Raw genomic sequence first — 14538 nt, 5'->3', positions numbered from 1 at the left:
CTTCATGATCATTAGTATGTAACCATGCCTTAAAGCTATGAATAAAATCCATTAATCCTTCACCTCTCTTAAATGAAAAATGTTTTAATTCAAAAGAACAAGAAGTACATGAATTTCGAATTTGTCCTTGAATTTAATTTAATTATATTGATGTGGTGACAATACTTTTTGTTTTCTGAATGAATGCTTGAACAGTGCATATTTTTGATCTTGTTGTTTATGAATGTTAGAACTATTGGCTCTTGAAAGAATGATGAACAAAGAGAAATGTTATTGATGAACTGAAAAATCATGAAATTGATTCTTGAAGCAAGAAAAAGCAGTGAATGGCGAAAAAAATGGCGAAAAAAAAAGAAGGAGCAGTAGAAAAAGCCAATAGCCCTTAAAACCAAAAGGCAAGGGTAAAAAGGATCCAAGGCTTTGAGCATCAATGGATAGGAGGGCCCAAGGAAATTAAATCCAGGCCTAAGCGGCTAAATCATGTTGTCCCTAACAATGTGCTTGTGTCATGAAGGTCCAAGTGAAAAGCTTGAGACTGAATGGTTAAAGTCGTGATCCAAAGTAAAAGAGTGTGCTTAAGAGCTCTGGACACCACTAACTGGGGACTCTAGCAAAGCTGAGTCACAATCTGAAAAGGTTTACCCAGTCATGTGTCTGTGGCATTTATGTATCCGGTGGTAATACTGGAAAACAAAGTGCTTAGGGCCACAGCCAAGACTCATAAGTAGCTGTGTTCAAGAATCAACATGCTTAACTAGGAAAGTCAATAACACTATCCGAAATTCTAAGTTCCTAGAGAAGCCAATCATTCTAAACTTCAAAGGAAAAAGTGAGATGCCAAAACTATTCAGAAGCAAAAAGCTACAAGTCCCGCTCATCTAATTATAATTAATATTCATTGATATTCTGGAATTTATAGTATATTCTCTTCTTTTATCCTATTTGATTTTCAGTTGCTTGGGGACAAGCAACAATTTAAGTTTGGCATTCTAAACTTCAAAGGAAAAAGTGAGATGCCAAAACTATTCAGAAGCAAAAAGCTACAAGTCCCGCTCATCTAATTATAATTAATATTCATTGATATTCTGGAATTTATAGTATATTCTTCTTTTATCCTATTGATTTCAGTGCTTGGGGACAAGCAACAATTAAGTTTGGTGTTGTGATGAGCGGATATTTATACGCTTTTTGGCATTGTTTTTAGGTAGTTTATTAAGTTCAAGCTACTTTTAGGGGTTTTCATTAGTTTTTATGTTAAATTCACATTTCTGGACTTTACTATGAGTTTGTGTGTTTTTCTGTGATTTTAGATAATTTCTGGCTGAAATTGAGGGATTTGAGCAAAACTCTGAAAAAGGCTGACAAAAGGACTGCTGATGCTGTTGGAATCTGACTTCACTGCACTCAAATGGATTTTCTGGATTACAGAACTCCAAATGGCGCGCTCTCAACGGCGTTGGAAAGTAGACATCCAGGGCTTTCCAGAAATATAATAGTCCATACTTATTTGGAAATTGACGACGTAACTTGGCGTTGAACGCCAAGTACATGCTGCTGTCTGGAGTTAAACGCCAGAAAAAACGTCATGATCCGGAGTTGAATGCCCAAAACACGTCATAACTGGAGTTCAACTCCAAGAAAGCCTCAGCTCGGGATAGATCAAGCTCAGCCAAACATACACCAAGTGGGCCCCGGAAGTGGATTTATGCATCAATTACTTACTCATGTAACCCTAGGAGCTAGTTTATTATAAATAGAACATTTAATTAATGTATTGAATCTCTTGACCATTCGGCTTTTGATCATTTTTTTGGGGCTGGCCATTCGGCCATGCCTGAACCTTTTACTTATGTATTTTCAACGGTGGAGTTTCTGCACACCATAGATTAAGGGTGTGGAGCTCTGTTGTACCTCAAGTATTAATGCAATTCTATTTTCTTCCATTCAATTCAACTTATTCTTATTCCAAGATATTCATTCGCACACAAGAACATAATGAATGTGATGATTATGTGACGCTCATCATCATTCTCACCTATGAACGCGCGTGATTGACAACCACCTTCGTTCTACATGCAACCGAGCTTGAATGTGTATCTCTTAGATTCCCCAACAGAATCTTCGTGGTATAAGCTAGATAGATGGCGGCATTTATGAGGATCCGGAAAGTCTCACCTTGTCTGTGGTATTCTGAGTAGGATCCTGGGAATCCGGAAAGTCTAACATTGTCTGTGGTATTCCGAGTAGGATTCCGGTAATGAATGACTGTGACGTGCTTCAAACTTGCAAGTGCTGGGCGTTAGTGACAGACGCAAAAGAATCAAGGAATTCTATTCCAGTAGGAGCGGGAACCAACCAGTGATTAGCCGTGCTGTGACAGAGCGCGTGAGCGTAGTTTTCACTGCGAGGATGGGATGTAGCCTTCGGCTAGTGTGATGCCTCCAGACGATTAGCCATGCGAGTGACAGCCGCAGAGGACCATTTTCCAGAGAGGATACAAAGTAGCCATCGTCGAACGGTGAACCCCTATACACAGCTTTCCATGGAAAGGGGTAAGAAGGATTGAGTTGAAGCAGTGGGAAAGCAGGCGTTCTTGAGCCATACAGTATCTCTATTCGCTTATATGAAATTCCCACCAATGAATCTGCATAAGTATCCCTTTTATTATTTCTTCTTATTTCTATTTTCGAAACCATAAACCAATTTAATCTGCCTAACTGAGATTTACAAGGTGACCATAGCTTGCTTCATACCAACAATCTCTGTGGGATCGACCCTTACTCACGTAAGGTTTATTACTTGGACGACCCAGTACACTTGCTGGTTAATTGAACGGAGTTGTGTCCACTCGTGCCAATTTCAAATTCCATAAAAGTACAAGGAGTACAACTTAAAGAATATGGATCACAATTTCGTCCACCACTGAGTTAACAACTTGTAACAGAAAATAGAATTAACAGAATTAACTGTTGAGAGGGAAAGCTATTGAACTGAGAAATTGAGTTAAGTTGTTGCTGCTGCATATATAACGCCTAACATCATCTCTAGTTTTTCCTTTCTTGAGTACTTGCAACTGCTTGTTGATCATAAATGTTCAGCCTGGTTCGAAAGTGTAGAAAAACCTCAGAGTGTGTTGCTTTGGTGAAGATATCGACCACTTGTGCTGAGCTTGGAATATGACTCACTTGAACTTCTTTGTTGGTGACATGATCTCTAACGAAGTGAAGGTCTATTTTGAAATGTTTGGATTTGGAATGTAGGATTGGATTGGCTGCCAACAGTACAACACTCAAGTTGTCACAATATACCATAGGTGCTTCAGAGATAGCTAGTTTTAACTCAGCCATTAGATTCCTTATCCACACTAGCTCAGCCACTGTCTCTACCATACTCCAGTACTCGGCCTCAGTACTGGACCTGTCTACAGCCGTTTGCTTCTTCGAAGCCCAGGACACCAGATTTGAGCCAAGAAACACACAATATCCAGTGGTTGACTTTCTATCATCGGGATCACCAGCCCAGTCAAAATCACTATAAGCAGTGATCTTCATAGCAGTGTTCATTTCAGAGTCCTTCTTAAGATGCAGGCCATGAGATGCTGTACCATTTAGGTACCTTAGCACACGTTTCACCATTTTCCATTGTGAATCCAGAGGAGATTGAACAAATTGAGCAAGTTTGTTGACACAGAAGCTGATTTCAGGCCTGGTAATGGTTAGATATTGCAAGCTTCCAATGACAGAACGATACAGACTTCGATCATGAAAATTTGAACCTCCAAGTGCAGAAATTTTTGTTGTAGAGGGAAGAGGAGTGTGACAAGCTGTGCATCCCACCATACCAGCCTTTTTCATTACCTCTTCAATGTATTTCTGCTGAGTAAACACTAAGCCTCCACTCTTAGTCTTTGTAGCTTGAATTCCAAGAAAATAGTGCAGATCACCTAGGTCTTTTAAAGTAAACTTGCTGTTCAACTGTTTGATTACTTCCTTAATAAAGTTATCACATTCACCTGTAACAATGATATCATCTACGTATACCAGGAGATATATTTTTAAGTGATGTGCAACACGAGTGAACACTGCTATGTCAGATTTTGTAGCTGCAAATCCTAGTTCTTTTAACCCATTTGCAAGCTTATAGTACCATACACTGGGCGCTTGTTTCAAGCCGTACAAAGCCTTGTTAAGTTTGCATACAAATTAAGGATCTTCTTGCTCATATCCTTGGGGCTGCCTCATGTATACTTCCTCAACTAAATCAACATGCAGGAAGACATTGTTTACATCTAATTGTCTGATTGTCTAGGATCTTGATAGTGCTACTGAAAGCAGCAGTTTAATAGAGGTGGGCTTAACAACTGGATTGTAGGTTTCTGTGAAGTCAAAGCCTGGTTTTTGAGCAAAGCCTAGAGCGACCAACCTGGCTTTGTGCTTCTGAAGTGAACCATCTGCATTATACCTAATCCTAAACACCCATTTACTTCCAATTGCCTCTCTATCAGGTGGGAGCTTAACCAACTTCCATGTATTGTTCCTGAGTAGGGCCTCATACTCTAGATCCGTTGCTGCCTTCCATTCAGGGCATTTAAGTGCTTGTTTAACATTCCTTGGCTCTACACTTGCTAGGAACAGCTTTGGCTTGACAATTCCTGCTTTGCCTCTAGTAATCATTGGATGAGTGTTTTGGATGAGTTCAGTATTTCTAGGTTCAGGTTCAGTGAGGGGGAGAACAATTTCAATGTCATTGATAGGAATAGAAGTTGGGACTGAAGAACTTGCTACTGGTACTGTGACTTCTTGCAAGCTGCTAGAAGGGTTTAGTGATTGTAAGGAAGCAGGGTTGATAGCTGTTAAAGGCTGTTGTTGGTTGTTTAATTGATGAGAAGGTACTTGTGTTGAGGTGTTCAGGGAACTATTATGAGGTGGTGTGGACTGAGAGAGATTGTTTGAGGATTGGGGTTGGTGGTTAGTAGGAGGAGCTTGAGTAGATGCTGAGAGCCTTGGAATTGTTGGAATACAGTGTTGAGGAGCTGAGGCTGTTGCTGTCTTGAGGCTTTGACTGGCTTGCTGAAATGGAAATTGATCTTCAAAGAACACCACATTTGGTGTGATGATGATCTTTCCTTGTTGAGTAAGGCATTTATAGCCTTTCTGATCAGTTCCATACCCAAGGAATGTGCAAGGAGAGGACCTAAAGTCTAGTTTGTGCTTGTTATATGGTCTTTGATGTGGAAAACACAGGCATCCAAACACTCTGAGTTGGTCATATGAGGGGTTGCTTGCCAAGCAGTTTCTCATCTGGAGACACACCATTTAGAACTGGTGTTGGAAGGATGTTGATTAGTTTTGCTGCTGTGCAAAAGACTTCTCCCCAGAACCTTGTAGGCATTGAAGCTCCTGCCAATAAGGTTAGTCCCATTTCCACCACATGCCTATGTTTCCTTTCAGCAGAGCCGTTTTGTTGGTGAACATAGGGGCAAGCAAACCTGTGCTGAACTCCTTTAACCTGCAGAATTTTTGACAGGCTTCTATACTCGGATGCATTATCACTTTGCAACATTTTAAGCTTAGTGTTTAACTGCAGTTCAACCTTTTGTTGAAATTTTCAAAGACTGTTTTTAATTGAGCTCTGGACTTAATTAGATAAAGCCAGGTGTATTTTGAAAAGGCATCAACAAAATTAACATAATACCAGTTTTCATTGCTATCTGGCACTGGGGCAAGGCCCTAAATGTCTGAATATACAAGATCTAAGGGGTGTGTGTACTCAGTTTGTGAGGAAGGGAAAGGGAGCTGGTGAGACTTGCCAATACAACAGGCTGAGCAATTTATTTTTACTGGTATAGATGAAAGCTTACAGACTTTTAATACTTTTTACAATACAGCATGGTTAGGGTGTCCTAGCCTAGCATGCCAAACAAGGGAATCATTTTTATTGCTATTACTTACTGCAGTAGCATATGTAGTAGCATAACTAGCTGGTGCTTGCAGCTTGTTAACACTAGAAAATTTATAGAGGCCTTTTCCTACAGTGCCTTGAAGCACAATCTTCTCAGTGTCTTTACTCTTTACATAACACTTATCATCATGAAATTCAAAGAAGATTTGATTATCGCAACACAATTGATGCACACTTATTAGATTCTTTGTAATTTCAGGAACACACAACAAGTTTTTCATGTGCAGTAGCTTAGAGCTCAAGTCAGTCTTGAAATAAGAATTTCCAACAAAAGAGATATGCAAACCCGTTTTATTGCCAACTACTACTTGTTCATTTCAACAGTATTCCTCCTTCTCCATCAGATTCTTCTCATCATGTGTCATGTGATGTGTAGCTCCTGAATCAAGATACCAATTGGAGCCTTGAATTGTTACTGGTGTTGCTATCAGATTGCAGAGATTTGCTTGTGGTTGAGTGTCCTAATTGTGGCTAACATTATTGTAACCTTCTTCACCATAACCTTGGTCTTCATATTGATCTTCACTGTATTTGTACCAGCAAGTCCTTGCAGAGTGGCCGAATTTGTTGCACAACTGACATTGTGGCGTATTCATAGCTTCTTGAATTGTACACTCTGCCTCCTCTGGTGGATTGTCCTCTTCTATTCATGAATTGACCCTCACTTGTGAACTGTCTGCTCATATTAGATTCTTACACCATTCTTCCTTCATTGGAGAAATTTCTACCGCCTCTGTGCACTCTTCCTCCTCTTCCTCTGAATCCTCCTCTGAAGCCTCCTCTTCTTCCTTGCACCTGTTGATTATATCCTCTAAATTGAGCTATGTTTGCTTGCACGAACGCCTCTGGTTTTCTGAACTTTGCTAACATGCTCTCATGAGCTAGCAACAATGCCTCCAGTTCAACAACAGTTATGCTCTCTGATCTTGCAAGCATAGACGTATATACTGAAGAATATTCTTCAGATATACCATGTAAGATTACGTTTACATGATCACTTTCCTTCACTAACTCCCCTATAGATGCCAAAGCATCAATTGTGCCTTTAATCATCAATACGTACTCAGTCACAGATCCTCCAATTTGGAGCGTGCTGAGCTTATTTTTCAATTGCATTACCTTAGCCTTGATCTGAGAGGAGAAATGATCCTCTAGCCTTTTCCATACTTGATGCGTAAACACACACCCTACCATTCTTGAGGTGAACGGCTTACTCATCGAAGCCAGTAACTAAAATTTGAGAAATGCATCCTGCCTCTTCTATTGTTGATACTCTGAATTCACTATAGTATCTGTTCCATCATTCAATTGCACTAGCTGTGGAGGAATTCCTCTTCCTGTGACGTGGCTCAGCATATCATTCCTTTCTATTGTTGAGATTGCTTGATCCTTCCATTGCACGAAATTGTCCCCATCCAGTTTCATCGATATAGGAGTTGCTATGAATCCTTGCACCATTGTTGAATGAGCAGCGAAGCTTGGAGGCTCTGATACCATGAAAGGTTCCAGGCCTTAGAGGAGAAGTTCAAAGAGAGGAGTAGAGAGAGAGAGAAGCTGAGAAAGTGTGAAATAGCATTCAACTGAGTAACTGAACTTACAACATATGAGGAATTGCAATTTATATGTACAGCTAGCTAACTAACACTGACTTGACTCATAAACTAAGCTAACAAATTGTAACAAACTATAGAAGTGCCTAGAAGCTACTGCTGAGTTAACAACTTATAACAAAAAACAGAATTAACAGAATTAACTGTTGGAAGGGAAAGCTATTGAACTAAAAAACTGAGTTAAGTTGCTGCTGCTGCATATATAACTCCTAACATAAATATCACAAAATTTATTATAATTTATATCAATTTGTTTTGATAATATTTTTTATTTTTTTTAATATTCTGTTAGTATTTTTAATTTATTTCTTTTAATTTATTAAACCAAATTTATTATGTGTACTAATTAATTAATTTGATTAATTTATTAGTCATTAAAATAATAAATCTATGAATAAAATGAGCAACTGAGATATTTTCAACTAATAATTAAATCAAATCAAATCAAATCATATATATTGAGCCAAATTTAAATCATGTGAATTAAGGACTAAACTAAAATAAAATGATTTTTTACTCATTCAAATTGAAGGTAATAAATACAAATTAATTTTATTAGATAATCATAATCTTCTGGTCTACTATATATAGATGGCCACACAAAATTATAAGAATCATGAATTTTATCGCTCTTGTTATTTTAACTCTTATTTTCTTCTTCTTTTTTTCTTTATGTATAATTTTTTTTTTATGTAAATATACTCAAAATGAGAAGACACGGATGAATGTTTCATTGATTGTTTGTTTAACTAATACTATAGCCCAAAATATCGCAATTTAGGCATTTTATCACTGTCAATGGAAGTTGAACCTGTAGTAATTTAAGGTGGTCAGTATATTTCTTTATAGTATTAGATAGAAGAATATTTGTTAAAATAAATACACCCATTGTAATCAATCTTCTTTTTCAATGGTTAGATTTTTATGTCAATCTTGTGAATTCTTTGAAAACACAACATAATAAAATAGGTTGACTTTAATATCATTAAAAGCTAAATTTAATTGTTCAACTAAGCACCACTAATTATGTTAATAAAGTAATTTTGTAATAATAATGTGATTTATATTTTAATTTTTTTGAATAAATTTATTTCAAAATGTAGAAATTAGACTCAATTACGCTAAAATTTTAAAGGTAATATAAAATTTCACAACAAAATTAACATTCATTAAGGAAATAAATTTATTTATGGCTCTTTCCTAATTATAAATAATAACAAGACTTATAACAAAATATTAATATCATTATTCTTATTAACTAAACCATAATATTAGGTAGTTGACAGTTTCATAGACGGAAATTATTAAGTAATAACGTAAAAAGTTAACAACAAACAAGCAATAAGGATTTATAAAAAATCTATTATATATTACCAATTTTATAATTAAAGTATGTCACATATTCTATTCTCATCTATTCTATTTATTATTTATCCTATTATATAAAAATCAGGTTTCTGCACACTTAACATGCTTGTGAGAGTGTTTAGCGGTTTATTTCTTTTAACTCATTAAATATAATTTATTACGATAAATTAACTATATCAACTAATTGATTTAATTAGATATTTAAATATCACATAATTTATTATAATTTATATCAACTTGATTTGGTAGTATTTTTTAATTTATTTCTTTTAATGTTCTGTAAGTACTTTTAATTTATTTTTTTAATTTATTAAATCAAATTAATTATACTAATTATCTTTATTAATTAATTAATTAGATTAATTATTAAAATAATAAATCTATGAATAAAATAGACTCTCGAGGTATTTTTCACTAATATTTAAATCAAATAATATATATTGAGTTAAATTCAGATAATGTGAATTAAGGATTAAACTAAAATAAGATGATTTTTTATTTATTCAAATTAAATGAAATAAATAGAAATTAATTTTTTTAGATAATCATGGTCTTTTGGTCTTCTAGATATAGATAGCCACATAAAATTATAAGAATCACAATTTTTATCACCTTTGCTATTTCAACTCTTTTTTTTTATAATTTTTTTATGTATAAATATACTCAAAATGAGAATGTATGGATAGGTGTTTCATTAATTGTTTGTTTGACGAATGCTATAGTCCGAAAATGTCTTTAATTTTAGCATTCTACCGCTGTCGATAGAAATTGAACCTGTAGTAATTCAGAGTGACCATGGTATTTTTTATAGTATTACATAGAAGAATATTTCTTAAAATAAATATACCCATTGTAATTAATTTTTTTATTAATATGTTATCTTTTACCTAACAAACAATATCTATGTTGAATATATTATTTTCATCAGAAGTCATACATAATTGATTGATAATTTTATGTATAAAAATATTCATGTGCTAACTAAACACCATATTGTTAATTCGTTAAAATTAATTCTCCTATGACTATGCCAATATATAGCATTATCAGATAAAAATTGATTAGATTACATTTATTTCCAACGAGGTGTGTGAGCTTTTAAACCTACTCACGGTCGGAGTTAAGGAAGGTTTAAAAAATGCTAACAATACAAATATTTTTTACTTTTAATACCCAATAATAAATATATAAATTAAAACAAATATTATTTCGTATAAAATAGTAAAACATATATTATGCTCAAAACATATCTGTAAGACCCAAGACTTTTGAAAAGTCCTATTTTAAAGTAATCTCAAATTATATATTTATTTATCGTTTTAATTTCAGAAAATTTTTTTATTAAAAATAATTAAAGGCAATTAATTAGACTTGAAATAAATTAAGGTTTTTATCCAAACTCTATATCTATGGATTATTTTTCTATTTATAATTTAAAGTTCTGAAAATTCGAAAATAATGAGGTTTGGCTATTTAAATTAGAATTATGTCTAATTTTATAATTATTAAATTATTCTCTATATTTAAATTATAAAATTAGTAGTTATAAAATAATAAAAATTTTATATGATTTAATCTAAATAATTGATATTTTTATAATTTGATACATTAATTTTTATGATTAAAAAAATTAATTATATTATCTATAATTCTTGTATTTGAATATTAATTCAAAAATAAATCATAATTTAATAATTAGATAGTATTTTTATAAAAATTATTATCGAATTAAAATAGATTTTCAATTACTCTATTATCCCTAATTTTATTCAAAATTACTAAACTATTTCTAACCCTAATTTCTAACTACACACTCACCTCACCCACACTTGCCGCCACTCCTCACTCAGCACAATACACACACAATGCACTACACTCTTCTTTGAACACACGGCAACAACTTCAAAAAAAAAAGAAGAAACAAAAAGAAAGAAAGGGGAAGAAGGAAGGGGGACCGAGGAAGAAAGGAGAGGGGGCAGAAGAGTGAGGCGGCGCGGTGGGTGTCACTGCCACCATCGCAGCCGCTGCTGATGGAGGAGAGAGAGGAGATCTGAGAGAGGAGAGTGTCGCGAGGGAGCCGCCGCGCTGCTCAGGATCGCCGTCGCGTCGCGTCGCCGTTTGCGCCAGCGCCGAGGAGGACCGCGCGAGAAGGACCGCCGTTTTGCGCCGCCACTGTTGCTCTTGTCGCCGCCGGACCTGTTGCCGTCGCCACCAACTTCCACCACCGTCGAGGTTGTCGCGAATGGGAGAGAATGAAGCTGCCCATGTCGCAGCCGTGAGGAGCCGCAAGTCCCGTCGCCGTCATCATCACAAATGGTGTCGCCGTTGTGGTCGAACCCAGCCGCCACCGTCGCAAGCTCCGTCGCCACCGTTGGAAGTGGGTTGCCGAGCCGGTGTCTTCGGAAAATGCCGTTGCCGTAGCTGAGGTCCATTGCCGGTAAGGGTTTTCTTTCTTAGGTTGGTCTCTGTTCTTGTGGGTTTCGGAAAGATTATTGTCGCTGCGTGGTTGTTACAGTTGCCGTCGCTGAGCTTCTGGCCGCTGGGAACGGTGCTGTGGCCGCTAGAACCTTGGTTTGAGTCACTGCCGTTAGTCGCTGATAGAGGTATCTCTGCTACCTCTATTTCGCTTTAGGTCATTCGCTTCCTTAAATTTGTTCTGCTTTTACTTTTACTCTGTTTTTATCCTATTTTCTGCTACTATTAGGTTGGGTATTGACGCTAGTGTTGCCGCGGGGCTGCTGAAGCTGCTGCTAGTTCTGATTTTGCTATCTTGGTACAAATGGTACTGGTCTGATCTTTCCCTTAGGGTTGGTCAATTCGTATGTCCTGTTTTATCACTACCATGGTTTCCATGTTATGGTTTTAATTCTAGTCCTTACTTGGTCTTGACTCCCCAGGTTGTAATTGCTTTTAATTCCTATCCAATTTGAATCTTCCATTTTGCTGCAATCATGGCCACTGCCGTTCTAGTTGCGTGAGAGTCGTAGCTGCTGCAGAATAAGGTGAAAAGAGGGTTTATCGCATTAAAATCGCTGCGGGTTTGATTCTTTGAGGTAGGGTTTTTCTTGAAATCTATTTTACATTACAGAGTTGTGATAAATAGATATTGATGCAAAAAGATATATTTCTGTGATTATATTTGTCTTGTGGATGTGATGGTTTGTTGGACTGGATTATTGGGTGCTTGATTACTTGAATGAAGTACGGATGTTGATAAGAAGTGGATTTGAAAAGTTATTTACTTGATTATTAGGAAAAGTGGTTTTTCTTGGTTTGAAGTTAAAGCGGTTTGATTTTGAGTCGGTCTGATTTTATAAATGATTTAATACTTGAGCTGGTTTGACTTTAAAAAGAGTTTTATTATTGGATTGGTCTAGTTTGAAAATAATTTGATACTGGAATTGGTTGAATTTTGGAAAGTGATTGAGATTTGGAAATGGTTTGAGAAATGTTTGGATGAGACCCGAAAAGGGTGGCAGTATCCGAGTTTTAGAGGAGATGTTGTCAAAATTTTATAAAATCAGAAGTTTCATTGAAAGTAGTTATTTTAAAAAGGTTTAAGTATTATATGATTTAAAACTACCTCATTTATCAAAGGAAGAGTTATGTTTTGGATTGGGAATTGTTAGTGAACGGAATGGAAAGAAGGATGATTGAAAATTTTCTCTGAAATATGGTTTTTGAATGAATTTGGAAATGAGATTTGGATTGATGAATGATTATGATGTTAAGAATGTTGAGATATGATCTTTGAATTATTCATATAGCTTATGAATTTGAAATATCTGAGATACGAGGTTCCCTGGATTAAGTGCCGTAGCTTGCCACCACGTGTACCAGGTTGAAAACTCGATACTCTGTTGACTCTACGACGTAAGTTTGACCGAGCACTATATAAATTCCAGGGAATGTTACCCCCATTGAGCAATATTGATTATTTAAGAAAAAGCTATGCATAGACTTTTGGGGATGCACGTCGGGGGACAGTCTAAGGACAATTCAGACTTGTCGGGTTGGCTGGATAATCGACAGATGAGCCTCATCAGCCATAGGACAGGCATGCATCATATGCATTTGTATGCTTTGCTTGGGTTTGAACTTGTTTTGGTTTGCCTAATTGCTAAACTGTTCTTAACTACTACTTAAACTATTTGCTGTAACTGCTACCTACTTGTGCTTTCCTTGTTTGTCTTGCATGTGTTTGTCATGGCGTGCTACATTTGAGAATGAATTTTGGTGCTGAATTGATGACTGTGTTGTTTGATTGCGTGGTTGGTTTCTGATTGAGACTTTCTTATAAGAAAGGAAAAGTTTTTGATTTCTGAAAGATTGAACATTGTTTCTTTGAAAAAGTTTTGAACGATTTCCTATGGGTTTTAAAAGATTCATAAGGCAATGATAATCACTGAGTTTGAGAATAGTTTTCTTATTAAATATCTTCTTATGACAACTTTGAAATTCCATGGTGAGACCGTGTGGTTAGGTTCTCACCCTCCTACAGTTTTACCTTTTCAGGAACCGGATGAAGAAGCATTAAGAAGAGTTATACTGCGTTTGGTTTATATGCTGTTGTATTAATTAGATTATTTTCTTCCCTCGTCTTTGTTATTACAAGTTTATAAGAGGGATAGGAATTGTATGTTTTATATGTATAATATATTAAGTTATTACGTAAGGAGTCTTGTATGTGAATCTATGCTTGCTTGTGTTTTCCTTAAGATAAAGTATTATTTCTGGTTTTTCAAAGAAATTAGCGATATAGTGTCGAGTCACAGGCTCCTACTTTAATACTTAGTATGTAAAATAGTCGTAATACTTCTTGCTAACTGAGTAGTGCAGCCGGAAGCGTGACTTCTGATAGTGAGGGTGTTACAATATCCAATCCGTATTAACTGTCATTGTTTATCAGTTACGTTATGACAAATCTGATTATTAAAAAAAATTAAAATTAGCTTAAATATACACAATATTATTCTGTGCCTTTTATTTTTATTTTATTATCATAAAAAATCATATATATTATAAGAAAATCTCATCTTTTTACCAAGGGTTCTTCCATTTAGTAGTTTCTATAAAAAAAAGATGGATGATTTTGTTATTTTTAGTTCGTTGGTGTGTATGAACGACGCATAATAATATTGTCTTTGGCAAGAATATGTGAAATTTTGAAAAGCTTAAGCATAGGTTTGGTCCTTGATATATTCGTAGATGAAGTGTCGAATAGATAAAAAGATAGCTAATAAAAGAATAAATGGTTAAAGCTTCCTTAATACAAACCTTCATAGTGCATGATAGGTGTTCTATAATTTTTTTAGATTTGATTGTTTCTTTATTATTATATGTTGTTCTGTTTAATTTATGTTAAAAAGGCTTACGATGATCATCTTATCGTATTAGTGTAAAAGTTATAGGTGTTATCTTTACTTTGTATGCTCTTAAAGCTCATGTCCCTGATGGATAGTTGTGACTGAGTAATTGTTAAAAAAATATAGTTTAATATCTATTTTTTATTCTATTTAAATTACAATAGTGAGTAAATATTTTTTTCATAAAATCAATGTTTAAATAATTGTAAAATTAGATTATACCACAGATAATT

At 35.2% G+C, this 14538-nt stretch overlaps 1 long non-coding RNA gene across 1 annotated transcript; it reads left to right on the top strand.

The window, feature by feature from the left end:
• Positions 1-10794: 10794 nt before the first annotated feature.
• Positions 10795-13939, top strand: LOC130981871 (uncharacterized). The gene is made up of 5 exons (XR_009087050.1): positions 10795-11376; positions 11455-11542; positions 11644-11721; positions 11837-11992; positions 13441-13939. It is a non-coding gene; the product is annotated as an uncharacterized LOC130981871 (long non-coding RNA).
• Positions 13940-14538: the final 599 nt, after the last annotated feature.

Source organism: Arachis stenosperma, chromosome 5 (assembly GCF_014773155.1).
Source record: "Arachis stenosperma cultivar V10309 chromosome 5, arast.V10309.gnm1.PFL2, whole genome shotgun sequence".
Taxonomy (NCBI): Eukaryota; Viridiplantae; Streptophyta; class Magnoliopsida; order Fabales; family Fabaceae; genus Arachis; species Arachis stenosperma.
This window is presented reverse-complemented; position numbering and strand designations above follow the sequence as displayed.